At 33.3% G+C, this 16,297-nt stretch overlaps 1 long non-coding RNA gene across 1 annotated transcript in view; it reads right to left on the bottom strand.

The window, feature by feature from the left end:
- Positions 1 to 3,987: 3,987 nt before the first annotated feature.
- The window catches only part of LOC134761494 (uncharacterized), a 200,231-nt gene continuing 187,921 nt past the window's right edge, over positions 3,988 to 16,297 (bottom strand). The window contains exon 3 of the long non-coding RNA XR_010140172.1: positions 3,988 to 5,401. This is a non-coding gene — a long non-coding RNA (uncharacterized LOC134761494). The remainder of the gene's footprint in view (positions 5,402 to 16,297) is intronic.

The raw sequence follows: 16,297 nt of genomic DNA, 5'->3' as shown, positions 1-16,297 counted from the left end.
GTGAACTTAAGGGCAGAGATCTTCTCTAATCTGATGATCATTTCTTTTTGACAAAAATTTTTAAAATAATCAAAGACTCAAATATGGGAGAAGTAACAAATGATGTAAAATATGTAATATTTGAGTCAGAAATATTGGAAAGGAAGGAAGGACTGACCAAAAAATTTTGAAGAAATAATGAATGAAACTTGCAGCCATTAGAAATAATAAGATCAGGTCCTTTGCAGAGACATGGATGGATCTGGAGGCCATTTTCCTTAGCAAACTAATGCAGGAACAGAACACCAAATATTGCATGTTCTCACTTGTAAGTCGGAGCTAAATGATGAGAACACACAGACACTTAGAAGGAAACACACACTAGGGTCTATCAAAGGGTAGAGGGTGGGAGGAGGGAGAAGATTAGGAAAAATAACTAATGGGTACCAGGCTTAATACCTGCATGATGAAATAATCTGTACCAAAAAACCCCATGACACACATTTACCTATGGAACAAGTCTGTGCACGTATTCCTGAATTTTTAATAAAAGTTAAAAAATGAAAATAAAATTACCAAATTTGGTGGAAGAAAAATCTACTTACAGTTCCAAGAAATTCAGTATACCCTAAGCAAGAGATCAAAGTATATCATACCTAAGCACATCATATTCAGCCTGCTGGAAATAGGAATTAAAAAGAAAACATGGAAAGTAACCAGAAGAAGGAAATGCACATTAAATAGAGGGCAATGATAATATAAATGAGATATGATTGCTATCTTACCATAAACAATAGAGACTAGAATGAAAATTCTTCAAAAACATAAAAGATGTAAAGACATTTTAGATAAAAAGATGAGACAATTTATCTTTAGCAGCATGTGATATAAGAAACACAAAAGATATTTTTTAGTCTGAATGAACATGATACCAGATGGAAATTCACTCATATTTAACAAGAAAGAATGATACATACCAAGAAAATGCTGAATAAGTGTGGAAACTTTAAAATCTGATTTCTCTCTTTGTAATTTACTTAAAAAACAGCTAATGGTTTAAAGCAAAAATAATATTATAACACAGAGTTCATGTGGTAAGTAGAAACAAAAGACATGACGGTAGTACAAAGGGCAAAGGGTAGGGTGAATAAAATTACGCTATTTCAATATTTGTGAAATATTAAGTGAGAAATACAAAGTGTGGAGTATGAAGTGTCAGATGTGAAGTATAGAGTGGTGAAAGTGTGAAGTGCTGAAATATTTACCAAGATGCGCATTGATAAAATAAGGATGTATAGCTTAGCCCAAGAGCAACCACTAAGAAAATAAAGAGGTAGGGAAGTCAAGAAAATGAAATAAACTTTAAAAAATTATTTTGCTCAAAATAAGGAAGGAAGGAAACAATAGAGGAACAAAGAAAACCCATAAAGGGCAATGGAAAATGAATAGTAAGATGTGGGACTGAATCCTAATCATATAAAAATACATTAAATATAAATAACTTAAACACTCCACATAAAAGACAGTGTCAGCATTTTTTTTAAAAGAAGGGCCCAGTTATCTCTCTCCTACAAGAGATGCACTTTAAACATAAATACAAAAGTAAGCTGAAACCAAGTGATTGGAAAAATATATAATGTGCCAACAGAAAACACAAAAACATTATGTACTGTATTCTTACAATAAAGTTAACTACAGAAAAGAAAATGTTATTAAGAAAATTACAAGGAAGGAAAAATATTTACTATTCATTAAGTGGAAGTGGATTATCATCGAGGTCTTCATCTTTGTCATCTTCATGCTGAGTAGGCTAAGAAGGAGGAAGAAGAGGAGAGGTTAATCTTGTGTCTCTGGGATGGGAGAGGTGGAAGAAAATCCATGTATAAGTGGACCCACAAAGTTCAGACCCATATTGTTCAAGAGTTAACTATATACAGAAAAGACCCAAGTATTGGGAAGAAAATTAATACACTTCTGAATAATCCATGGGTCAAAGAAGAAATCGTAAGGGGACTTATAATGTTTTGACTTGAATAATAATTATATGAATATTTGTGGAATATAGCCAAAGCAGTGCTTAAGGGGAAATTTATAGCTTTGAATTAATGTACAGATGGTCCCCAACTTATGATTCAACTTACAATTTTTTACTTTACAATGGGGAAAATGTGATATACATTCAGTAGAAACCGTACTTGAAATTTGGAATTTTGATCTTTTCCTAGGCTAGTAATATGTGGTATAATACTATCTCCTGATGCTGGGCGGTGCAAGTGAGCTATAGTTTCCAGTCAGCTAAGCAATCATGAGGATAAATAACCAATACTCGATGTCTTTCTAAAGAACACTATGCCTGCTAAATCAGTGCCTTCTACCAACTATTCTGAAGTTTCATCAGAAGAGAAAGAAATTGATAACCCAGTTGCTGTAGCATCCTTATCATCCAGCAATAGATTTTAGTTTAATGTCTCAAGCTTCAAGTCCAGTGGACTTTCAACTCTGTAAATTAATGGTGAGCACCTACACAACCATTCTGTTTTTCACCTTCCGTACAGTATTCAATAAATTACATGAAATATTTGAAAATTATTTAAGATTTATTAGAAAATAGGCTTGATGTTAGATGATTTTGCCCAACTGTAGGCTAATGTAAGTGTTCTGAGCATGTTTAAGATAGGCTAAGCTATCAAGTTCTGTAGTTTAGATCTGTTAAATCCATTTTGAACTTAAAATATTTTCAAGTTACAATGAGTTTATCAGAACATAACCTCAACATTAAATCAGGGAGGATCTGTATTTCTTTGTTCTGTGCTGCTATAACAAAACTGCAGACTAGGTAATTTATAATGACTAGAAATATATTGGCTCACAGTTCTGGAGGTTGGGAAGCTTGGTATCAATGTGCCAGCATCTGGCAAGGGCCTTCTTACCATGTAATCACATGGCGGGAGGTGGAAGGGCAGAGGAAGAATAAGCAAACTCCTGGCATCAAGCCCTTTGTAATGGCATTAATTCATTCATTGCATCAGTCATTATGTTTCAACATGAGTTTTGGAGAGAACAAAAACATTCAAACCATAGCAATGTATTAGAGGTTAAAACAAATGACCTGAGTATCCATTTGAAGAAGCAGTGAAATAATAAAATAGGAACAGATATTAATAAAATAGATAATAGAGAAATTAAAGCTAAGAGATGGTTCTTTGAAAAGTTTAAAAATTCATACACTTCTAGCAAGATTAATTAAGCAAAAAGGAGAGAAATCATATTTAAATATCATAAATAAAAGGTAACATAACTACAAATTTCACAGGCATTAAAATGTTAATAGAAAATATTATAAATAATTTCATGTGAATAAATTCGATAACTGAGATGAAATGGTCATATTCCTTGAAAAATACAACTAATCCAAACTGAGCGAAAAAATATAAATTCGAATTCATAATCAAAATATTTCACAATAAAAAAATTTAGCCCCACATATTTTTACTACTGTGTTAACCAATACTTGAGGAAGAAATAAGACTAATTTTACTCAAAATATATTTAAAAATAGAGAAGAGATTACTTCCAAACTAATTTTATGAGGAAGTGTAACCATGAAATAAAATCTTGACAAAAATTTCACAAGAAAATAAAATTACAGGCCAATATTCGGCATGAAGGTGTAAAAATCATTTAAAATTTTAGAAAATAAAATCGAGCAATATATAAACAGTTAAGAAATCACGACCAAAAGGGTTTCATCTAAAGAATGCAAGCTTAGTGCAAGCTCTGAAAAAAAATCAGCCTAACTCAAAATTCAGCAAAGTAATCGTATAATTGTTTCAATCTTGCAGGAAAAGAGTGATAAAATTTGATATCCTATTTGATAAAAATTCTCAAAAAGTTATAAAATGAAACTTCCTCAACCTGATAAAGTGAGTCTATAAAATATTCTACAGTTAACATCATACTTAGGGATAAAAGACTGATTATTTTTAACTTTTATTTTAAGTTCAGGGGTACATATGCAGGTTCGTTACATAAGTAAATATGTGTCATGGGGGTTTGTTGTACAGAGCATTTCATCACGCAGGTATTAAGCCTAGTACCCATTAGTTATTTTTCCTGACTCTCCCTCCTCCTTCTCTCCACCCTTCAATAGGCCCCACTGTGTGTTGTTCCCCTCTATGTCCTTGTGTTTTCATCATGTAGCTCCCACTTATAAGTGAGAACATGTGATCTTTAGTTTTCTGTTCCTGCACTAGTTTGCTAAGGATAACGGCCTCCCCCCTCCATCCAAGTTCTGGCAAAGGACATACTTTTGTTCTTCTTTATAGCTGCATAGTATTAAATGCTGTATATGTACCACATTTTCTTCATCCAGTCTATCGTTGATGGACATTTAGGTGGATTCCATGTCTTTGCTATTGTGAATAGTGCCACAATGAACATACACATGCATGTGTCTTTATAATAGAGGATTTATATTTCTTCGGATATATACCCAGTAGTGGGATTTCTGGGTCAAATGGTATTTCTGTCTTTAGGTCTTTGAGGAATTGCCATAGCACTTTCCACAATGGCTGAACTAATTTGAACTCCCACCAACAGCGCAGCATTCCTTTTTGTCCACAACCTAGCCTGCATCTGTTATTTTTTAAACTTTTTAGTAATAGCCATTTTGACTGCTGTAAGATGGTATCTCATTGTGGTTTTGATTTGTATTTCTCGAATAATAAGTGATGTTGAGCTTTTTTTCATGTGATTGTTGGCTGCATGTATGTCTTCTTTTAAAAAGTGTCTGTTCATGTCGTTTGCCTACTTTTTAATAGGTTGTTTTTGTTTCTTATAAATATGTTTGAGTTCCTTATAGATGCTGGATATTAGACCTTCGTTGGATGCATAGTTTGGAAAATTTTCTCCCATTCTGTAGGTTGTCTGTTTACTCTGTTGATAGTTTCTTTTGCCGTGCAGAAGCTCTTTAGTTTAATTAGATCCAATTTGTCAATTTTTGCTTTTGTTGCAGTTATTTTGGCATCGTCATCATGAAATCTTTGCCTGTGCCTGTATTCTGAATGGTATCTCCTAGGTTGTCTTCCAGGGTTTTTATGGTTTGGGGTTTTAAATTTCAGTCTTTATTCACCTGAGTTAATTTTTGTACATGGTATAAGCTAAATTTTGTACAGTACAATCTTCTGCATATGGGTAGCCAGTTATTCCAGCGCCATTTATTGACTAGGGAATCTTTCCCCATTGCTTGTTTTTGTAAGGTTTGTCGAAGATCAGATAGTTGTAGGTATGAGTTCTTATTTCTGGGTTCTCTATTCTGTTGCATTGGTTTATATGTCTGTTTTGTACCAGTACCGTGCTGTTTGAGAAAAAAAATAAAGGATGTCCATTTTTGCCACTTCTCTTCAAAATTGTACTGGAGGTCCTAGAAAGTATAGTAAAAAAAAGAAAAAAATAATAAAAGTTAGAAACTTCGAAAAGAAGAAATAAAGCAGTCTCTATTCAGAAATGATATGATAATGTGCAGAGAAAATCCTTAAAAATTACCAAAAAACCCTGCTAGAAAAAATAAGTAAATTGAGTAAAAATCACAGAACAAACACTAATATACAATGAACAATAGTATTTACATTTACTAGCAAGAAATAATGGGGATGAAGTTATTAAATAAAATTGAAACTCAAAAAGAAATATCATGTCTAGTAGCACTAAAGTTCAAAATATTTTGGAACAAATTTAACAAAAATACGAAGAATTTTTATACTGAAAACTGAAAACATTTCTCAGAGGACTTACATGAGACATAAATAAATGCTGAGATTTACTTTGTTCAAGAGTTTACTAGAAGATTCAACATTGTTAACTAATTCATTCTCCCACGAAAAGTCTATGTAGATTTAACACAGTCCCAATCAAAATGTAAGCAGACATATTTGTAGAATTTGTAAGAGCATAGGACATAGAAGAGCCAACAATGTTTTGAAAGTGAATAAAGTTAAAGCAATCACATTTTCTAATTTGAAGATCTCTATAAAGCTAAAGTTAAATTAATCTTGATAAGTATTATTGGTAGAAAGACATAGAGTGTCAGTGGAGCAGAATAGAATCCAGAAGTAAAGCCATGTATGGTTCATTAAATTTTAACCAAGCACCAATAAGTTAATGAGATAAAATTAGTCTTTTCCATAAATGATGCCAGAATGTCTGTATAGCCATATGAAAAAAAAATAAAACATGTACCCCTATCTCATACTCTACATAAATATTAATTTTAAATAGGTCATTGGTGAATAGATTAGATTATTTATTTTTATTACCTAAAAATAAAAGGTAAAACTGTAACATTCTAGAGGAAAATGCAGGAGAAAATCTTCATACATTGGAGTATGCAAAGATTTTTTTTTTGTGTTGGGGGTAAGAAAAAGCACTAAGCAAAAAAGAAAATATAAATTGAACTTCCTCAAAATTAAAATCCTCTGTGTCTTCAAAAGTCTGCTAAAGGAAACCCAAAGGCCATTTACAACCTGGGAAGATATATTTACTCTACATGTGCATGTATCCAATAAGGACTTCTAAGAGGACAATATGAAGAGCTCTTACAAGTCAATAATATAAAGGCAAACAACCCAATAAAAAGAGGGCCAAAGATTAAAAAGAACATCTCACAAGAGAAGATTAACAAATCACCAGTAGAATGTTTAAAGTCACTTTGAAAATGTTCAGCATAATTACTCATGAAGAAATGCAAATTAAAACCATAACAAAACACAAATTTGCACAATTGGAATGGCTAACATTAAAAAATTGTCAATATCAAATGTTGGCAGAAGTGTGGAGTACTTATGACTCATATATTGCTGTTGAGTGTCTAGAATGTTATAATCACTTTGTATAATCACTTTGGAAAAGAGGCTAGAATTTTCTTGTAAAATTAAATATACCCTTGTCATATGATACACTTAATGAAGATAACCACACAAAGACTTGCATATGTGAATGTTCATAACAGCATTATTGTTAACACAAAAATATTTGAAACAACTTTAAAGTTCTTCAATAGGTGAGTGGATGATAAACAACTTGTGGTATGTATCTATATAATGGAATACTACTCAGCTATATGAAGAAATGAATTACTGATATGCATAAAAACATAGATTAACTAAAAACTTTATTTCTAATAAAAGAAGTAGATATGAAAGAGTACATACTGTATGATTAAATTTATGTAAAGTCTAACATTAAGCAACACTATTCTACATTGACATAAATCAGGTCATGGCTTCCTGCAGTGAGTGTTGAGGGCATTGACTAAAAAGGGGCACAAAGGAATTTTCGAGAGTGATAGATATGTTCCCTGTTTGTATTGATATGATAATTACACAGATGTATAAATTTGTTATCAACATCACTTTAAATGCATGCATTTTATTGTATCTAAATTGTACTTCATTAAAATTGATTGAGAATTACATTTCAAAAATTACAATAATTGAACTGACAAAACATACTGCCTAAAATTGTTCAAGCGACATTATCAAGTGTTGGTGACCACATGGGGCAGTTTCAATTCTCCTACAAAGTTGGTGAGTAGATTGATAAAATCACTCCAGAAAAGAATTTCACAGTATCTACTCTACCCAGCCTTTTTCATACCCTAAGACCTAGTAGTTCTACTTCAAAGGGAATGCCCCCCAAAATGCACAAGAATGTTTACAGCAGGACTGTTTGTAAAAGCCAAAAGGTGTAAACAATCCAAATGTTCATGTATAGAAGAATGGATAAACAAATTACAGAGGAATGGTGTTACACAGCATTGAAAATAAGCCAATGGTACACATACTGCGGATAAATCTCAAAAAAAAAATCAGTATTTAGTTGAAGAAGCCAAATCCTCCCAGAAGAGAATATACTATATAATTCTGTGATGCAACTATATGCTGAAGTCACGATGATGGTTTACTTGGTGGAGATAGTGACTGATGGTGACATGGAGGGATTTGTGCTGATAATATTCAAGTTTTGGGTCTTGGTCACATAGTATGTTCACTTTGTGAAAATTAGTCAAGTTTTATTGTTGTATTCGTGTACTTATCTATGTTACATTTCAATAAAAATCCTAGAGTATCTATCAACTGAATGAAAAGTAAAATGTTCAATCTTCTAGCTGTTGCCTGTATATTTCCGCAAATTCTATTATGTTTAGGAGAGACCCATGAGCCCTGGGACCTTCAAGAAGTCATAGAACTTATGAAATTCCTTCTTTGTAATCAATGCTGCACTGGGGGAGAAAATTTCAAACAAAGCAAAACAAAACAAAAGACAAACATTATTCCAAAGATAGTAACAAAGTTTATTGGAAGACAAAACCGTCTTAAGTTTTGTCTTTCAAAAAAAAAAAAATACAAACCTTATTCCCAAGATAGTAACAGATTTTTTGAAAGACAAAAACTGACTTAAGTATCTTTAACAATTGTCAATGGTGTCCAAAAAGGCAGCAAAAGGAAATACCATATTTAAATGAGACTATATGTACTTCCCAAGGAGCAAATAACAATAGCCAACATGATTTCAACTTTACATTTTAGAAAATAACCTCAAAAGTACTTGGTAGTTAAATCTTCCAACCAGCGTTTATTATCCACATTATGACAAGTTAGGAGCATGCCCAGTGAAAACATTGGGACTTGAAGTACTGAGTGACTTCACACCCACTTATACACAAATATAAATATGCATATGCACACACAAATGTAAGTAATGCATAGGGTTCTCAATGTCAAAAAATAGCATATTAGTTTTTAAAAGTTAGAGTAATACCATCATCTTATTCCCTTTTCTGGTTGTTGCGAGCATTTTCTGGATATTAATAATTTGAGTGAAAATCTTGTAATAATCTCCACTACATGCTAATTCTTACCATTAAATCTTAGCCTTCACAGTAGCCCAAATCCAGCATAACTCAAATGTTAACTTTGATGTAAATATTACGCTTTTCAATAAAGCTTTATGATGCTTCTAATTAACCATATGTGTGGCTTAGTTAGTGGCTACAGACTGACTTTATGGACTTCATCGTAATGAAAACTCAGATGTTGCTGTCTGTTTATTAAGTTGATATTTGCAGAAACACTTTTTGAGGCACTCAAAAGACTAACTGCAAAGGTTTATAGATTTGATTTACACCCACCTACACCTCCAAAGGGATGTGATGCAGCTACAAACTTTAGTACAGTATAAATTTGGAAAATCTTCCAACCAGCATTTTTTAGAATATGCTCTGTGTAATATTAGCTCCACAGGAGGATAAAAAGTATAATAAAGGAGAGAAAAGACATCTCTTTTAAATTTTATATTTAAAATTAGTCCATAGGTTTAATTGGCTACCCTGATTTCTTTAGCATAGGTCTTCATAATGAAATGTACATTGTTACTCTACAATGGGTACAGGACATGTTATGTTTCTCATATATACTTGGTCACTGAAAAGTTTTTATTATTTTTTTTAACTTTTAGGCTCAGTGGGACATGTGAAGCTTCGTTACATAGGTAAACTCATGTCACTTGGGTTCACTGAACAGATTATTTCATCACCCAGGTATTTAGTTCAGTATCCAATAGTTATCATTTCTGCTCCTCTCCCTCCTCTCACCCTATACCCTGAAGTAGACCCCAGTGTCAGTTGTTTCCTTCTTTGTGTTCATGAGTTCTCATTACTTTGCTCCCACTTATATGTGAGAACATATGGTATTTGGATTTCTGTTCCTGCATTATTCTGCTAAGGATAATAGCCTCCAGCTCCATCCATGTTCCCTCAAAATACATTATCTCATTCGTTTTTATGGCTGTGTAGTCTTCCATGGTGTATATGTACCACATTTACTTTATCCAATCTGTCATTGATGGGCATTTAGGTTGATTCCATATCTTTGCTATTGTGACTAGTGCTGCAATCAACATTTGCATGCGTGTGACTTTTTGATGGAATGATTTATATTCCTCTGGGTATATACCCAGTAATGGGATTGCTGGGATGAATGGTAGTTCTGCTTTTAGCTCTTGGAGGAATCACCATACTTCTTTCCACAATGACTGAACTAATTTACCCTCCCCCCAACAGTGTATAAGTGTTCCCTTTTCTCTGCAACCTTACCAACATCTGTTATTTTTTTGACTTTTTAATAGTCATTCTGACTGTTGTGAGATGGTATCTCATTGTGGTTTTGATTTGCATTTCTCTAATGATCAGTGAAGTGGTTCAAGTGATTATCCTGCCTCAGCCTCCCAAGTAGATGGGATTACAGGAATGTGCCACCATGCCTGGCTAATTTTGTATTTTTAGTAGAGATGGAGTTTCACCACGTTGTCCCAACTGATCCCAAACTCCTGACCTCAGGTGATCCACCTGCCTTGGCCTCCCAAAGTGCTGGGATTATAGGTGAGAGCCAATGTACCTGGCCAATAATTATACGTATTTATGAGGTACATGTGATATTTTGATACATGCATACAATGTATAATGATCAAATGAAGATATTTAGAATATCCATCACCTCAAAAGTTTATCATGTTTGGTTGGGAATGTTTCAAATTTTCTTTTCTGGCTATCTTGAAATATACAATAAATTATTGTTAACTATAGTCACCTTATTATGCTATCAAACACTAGAACTTACTTCTTCTATCTAACTGTATATCTGTCCCCATTAGCCAGCCTCTCTTCATTCTCTCCCCACAACTTCCCAGTAGTGGTAAATTCTCAGTCTCAAGTAACTATCATTCTACTCTCTACTCTCATGAGATCAGCGTTCTTAGTTCCCACATATGAGTGAGAACGTGCAATGTTTGTCTTCCTTTGCTTGGCTTATTTACTAAAAATGACATGTTACTGCAAATAAACTACTTTTAATTTTAAATGCAGCTACTCTTGGATCTCTTCTGATGTGTGGTCAGGACTGCAACTAACAGGCAAATTAGGGCTGGTCTTCCAGAGCTGTTCTCATGAGGCCTACCACTGTATGGTACGGCAGAGGAGAAAATAAATGTAGCTTTTGAAACCTTCTGACTTTGTGGCACCAAGGCTTTCTACTCCAGACCTCTGCCACTACCACCAAGTAGCTCTTCAGTCGGGATCTTGGTGCCCAGGACACAAAGCTGTGCCTTCTCTCATCAGTCTTAAGCTGGCTTTCATTTTAATCCTCAGCTTTACTGTCCTCTCTTTTTCTCAAGGCACTGTGACTGTATGATTTAGTGAGGGTCATTGGACAAACATATGTGGAAGAGGCCACAGTGTGTAAATGGTATCAAAAGTACTAGCAGAGAGCATTAAAGCAATTACCTGGGATATGAAATTACAAGTGTTAAGGCAGTTTGAGGTCACTGAAAATCTCCATCATATTTCAAAGGCTTTGGGGCTTACTATTGCTCTGTGGGAGTATTGTGATAATAAAAACATAATACAAGCTTAAGGACCTTTAAATGCTATTAATTAGATTCACCATAAAAGGATTGTGAAATTAGAATTATTGTGCCCTCAATTATAATTTAATTACATTAAGATGACACAATTTTGTTTTACAGTGAAGGTTCCAGACAGTCAATAGAAAGCAATGCTTTTCCACATACAAAAATTTGTATAAAAATCTGTTAGGAAAGTATGACATTCTGTATGAAGGAATAAATCTGATTATATGCGCTACGCACAATCACATGCAGAGACAGAAATGTTTTTGACGTGTGAAGGGATATGTGAAATTAGATTGTTATCCTTTTTCTAAGAAAGCTTTTTATGTAGTTAAATATAAAAAAGTGAATAATATAATTTTAATGTGATTAATTACAACTTACAAACATCTTACAAAAATTCATTATAAAAGCAAAAGGTAAAAATTATAACTCCTCAGTGATTACCTTCTAAAACTGTTAATAAACATTTCCAATACGGGCTTCTGTCCGGAAAATCTTTTGATTGCTTAAAAATTGTCACAGCTTTAAAAAAATGCTCTATGGCTGATGCTTTGGTAATCTTTACACTTGTCAGCTTTATTTAGAAATAATAGAGCAAACTAAGGCACTATATAAGTGCGATAGCATAAAGGGAATGCTAGAACAATAAAAACATCCTAAATATCAAAAGAGGTACTCAGTTTTGGAAGGAAGGAAGGAAGCAGAGAGAGAGAAGAAAGAAAGAAAAGAAAGAAGAGAGGAGGAAAAGAAAAGACGAGGAGGAGGAAGAAAGGAAGGAAGGAGAAAGAAGGAAAGAAAGAAGAAAAAGAAAAAAAGAGAAAAATGAAGGAAGGGAGGAAAGGAAGGAAGGGAAGGAAGAAGAAAGGCAAGAAAGAAAGGGAAAGAGAGAGAGAAGGAAGGAAGGACTTATTTATACAAATTTCACATATGACAAAAAGTTATATCTCCAGTCAGCAGGAAGAAGATGGGCTTTTAAATGAGTGATGGTGGAACACTGCATTGTTGTTTGGAAAGAGATGAAACTGCCTGAGTGCCTCATGTCTTACATCTTAAATTACAAATGGACCAAGATATAAAAAACAAAGCTTAAACCATAAAAACTACAGCAACAGTTGAGTACATATATTTATAATCTGGAGTGAATATATTTCTCACTAGAATATATAAAATTTAGAGGCAAAAGGAAAGATTAATACATTCTACATCTATTTTAAAAAATAGTTTTTGTATGGCAAAAGGAAACCAGTGAAGTCAAAAGCAAATACCAAGCAGATAAAAATATTTGCAACATATGTCACAAAGGGCTAATGTCTCTAATACACCATGAGCTCCTAGAGATTGTGAAGAGGAAAGCCAAGAAACCAGTAAAAAAAATTGTGCAAACATGATGAACAGGCAATTCATAGGAGACAAAATAAAAATGGCTATTAAACATATGACAATGTTTTCAACCTAACATATAATAAGCAAAAATATATTCAAACTTTATTGGAATACCATTTCTCACATATTAGATTAGCAGATATCCAAGAATTTGACAATATACTTGGCTAGTGAGACTACAGAGTGACACACACTCTCATGAATTTCTGGTCAAAATGCAAAATATTACCACCCCTCTGTAAATCTGGCAAAATCTAGCAAACTTGCATATGGGTTTATTCTTTAATACAAAACTCGCTTATATGACTATCTCAAAAATACACCAGAAAAACTACTAAGGAACTAGGTAGTTAATTGCAGTATTATTTGCAGTAGCAAAATACAGGAAATAACCTCAACATTTTTTAAGAGGATACTGTTTAAGTAAATCATGATATGTTCTTACAGTGGGATACTATGTAATCATACAAGGAAATATGGGTGGTTTCTATGTAATTGCTCTCCAGAATATATCATTAAGTGATAAGAACAAGAGGCAGAAAGTGGGGAGAATACAAATATACAAATAGTCTGCATAGTTGTATCATCAGTATGTCCTATGAATATGATAACCAGACATATTGTCCTCCTAATACTATATGTTATGAAGAACAGAGAACCGCCAATGAAATATGATATTCTTGTCCAACATGAACCTGAATTAAATCAAGCCTTAGTATTAATATCCAGTGCATATTAAATGCCTAGAATAGAAAGCTACAAAATTATTGACCTGATTTCTTCAAAACCTAATATAAAAACATTAGGCGAAAATCCCATTATAGTTTATAGAGATCCAAGAGTCATAAGAACCTTGTTTGAATCTCAATTAGAACAAACCAGTTTAAGACATTTTAAGACAATTAGTGAAATTTTAATATGAAACATTTCTTAATTTGTCTTGAAAGATGTAACATAAACTGCAGTTATATGAGAAAATGTCCCTAAATTTAGAGATGCATGCTAAAGAACAAAGGGTAGAAATGACATGATGAATGAAATTTGCTTTAAAAGACTTAAGTCAAAAATATGGACTAATTAAAACAAGTAGAGCAACAACAAACAAACAAAACCATTATTCAGTATTTAGGATCCAAATATAGAGAAACAGAACCTTGCAACATTTCCTTAATCCTTGATCACACAGATTTCATAAGAAAAATTTTTGAATGCCATCTGTTGAGAAACAATTTTTCCACTTACTGGAAGCTTTCAGGGAATGCAGAGCTAGAAAATTCTTTCTTGCAACACTTTGCTTGCTTTGTTGGGATCTCCTAAACAGAAATGTTCTATTTGCCTGTATGAAGTTGTGCTCTCAAAGTGACTGCAAACTCAGAGAGCTGGCCTCTGGAGCCACTGAAATACAGTTCCATTTCCCACTTGCTTATCACTTCTCTAACTGAGATGATTTCATTTGAAACAAATGTTTCATGTGAAAATAAACTATAAGAGGTAAAATTAAGGAAGTGAGGATAAAAGAGGAAATTTGTCAAATAATAAAGAGCAGAAGTCTAATTAACTCCACGAGATTTTGGCCTTGCTTACTCTGGTCCTTTTACTGTGAAAATGAAATAATGAGCTCTATGTGTGGAACATTACCAAAAAAGAAGAGACACTAGGTCAGTCCTGTTAATTGCTGTAAATTGCCATATTCTTTCAGTAGCTAAGCAAGGGGGTCTCTTAGCAGTTTGAGTTAAGAGAAGAGAATGATAACCTAACAAACATTGAACTAGGGGCGTGTGCCCTCCTAACGAGGCCACGTTACTCACACAGGAAACTCCACTCTTATTGTTATGTAGATGTCCTCTGCACTGCATTCCCCCAAAACACCCCTCTACATGTGTATGCCCTGTGGGAATAGGGTCTCTCTCCTGGAGGCTTTTCCATAATGACACACAATTTTGAAAATTAGACTTCACAGAATTGGTTCAGAAAAGTCACTATACATATCCAAATGTATTACACATTTATAAATGTGAGAGTTGAAAATATAAAACCTCTGGAAGACCATGTAGAAAAAAACCTCTGTGTTCTTGTTTTAGCAAATATTAATATTTCTTAGGTAGGACTCAAAATTCAGAAATGATAAAATAACTGATAAAACTTCATCAAAATTAAAATCGTATGCTCTTCAAAATATAATGTTAAGGCAGATCAACATGCAGGCCACAAACTAGATGAAAATATTTGTAAAACCTACATCTAGTTAGTAACTTTGGTTTTAGTGACAGATTCTCACTTTGTTGTCCAGGCTGGTCTCCCAAGGTGCTGGGATTACAGGCGTGAGCCACCGTGCCCAACCATGTGTGATACTTTCAGGGTAGCCCTAGAAAACTGATATATAACCCAACAACAAAATGGCCACATCCGAAGAATTATACAAATGCCAAATAAGCACATAGAAAGAGGCTCAAAATTAGTAGTCATTATAGAAATGTAAATTAAAACCATAGTGAGAAACTACCATATGTTCACCAGAATAATGAAAATTTAATTGTGTTATCAAAGATGTGGTGCTAATAGAATTCCCATATATTGCTGGTTAGAATGCCAGATTTTACAGCCTCTTGGAAAGACAATGTGACAGTGTCCTAAAAGTTAAATAGATCTATAACATATATCCCAGAAATACCAATTTTTTTGTATTTACTTAAAGAATTATTCATATGTATACATGTATATATATCCATTCAAAATCCTCTCAAATGCAGCTTTACTTATAAAAAGCCAAAACTGAAAACAACTGCAACAACTGAAAAACCTGCAAACTTTCCATAACTGCTGTATGAATGTACGGATGTGTGAGATATCCATACAACAAAATAATGCTTAGCAGTGAAAAGGAATGAACTAGGAATTCGTGCAACAACATGGATGATTATGAAATGCATTCTGCTAAGTAGAATACCCAGACACAAAGCCAGCATGCTCTATGATTTGCTTTTTGTGAATATCCCTAAAAGGCAAAACGATAGTGGCAGAAAACAGAACAGAGTGGACAGTGGATAGAACTGACAGCAAAGGGACACGAGGGAACTTTTTTAGGGTGACAAAAGTGATCAATATCATGACTGTAGTAGGAGATCCATGACCCTAAATATTTGTCAAAGCACATAAAAGTGTACAAAGTTGGTGAATTTTATTGCATATAAATTATACCTTAGTAAGAATTATAAAAATAGCATAATCCCATTTTTATATAATCATGTAGATATTCCTATCTACCTACCTATCTAATATTTCAGGTTTATGTGCTGGGAGAGATGTCTGAATAAAGTGTACGCAGGGTTAATAGTCATTTCTGGATAGCATAGTTTGAGGACTTATTTTTTTAAACTGTATATATTTTGCTGCATTATTTGAATTCTTCCTAATATATCTTTTCATAAAAAACAATACTCTTTTGGAACAAATGTAAAAAATTGCTAATGAT

The sequence above is a fragment of the Pongo abelii genome, chromosome 4 (genome assembly GCF_028885655.2).
Source record: "Pongo abelii isolate AG06213 chromosome 4, NHGRI_mPonAbe1-v2.0_pri, whole genome shotgun sequence".
Taxonomy (NCBI): domain Eukaryota; kingdom Metazoa; phylum Chordata; class Mammalia; order Primates; family Hominidae; genus Pongo; species Pongo abelii.
This window is presented reverse-complemented; position numbering and strand designations above follow the sequence as displayed.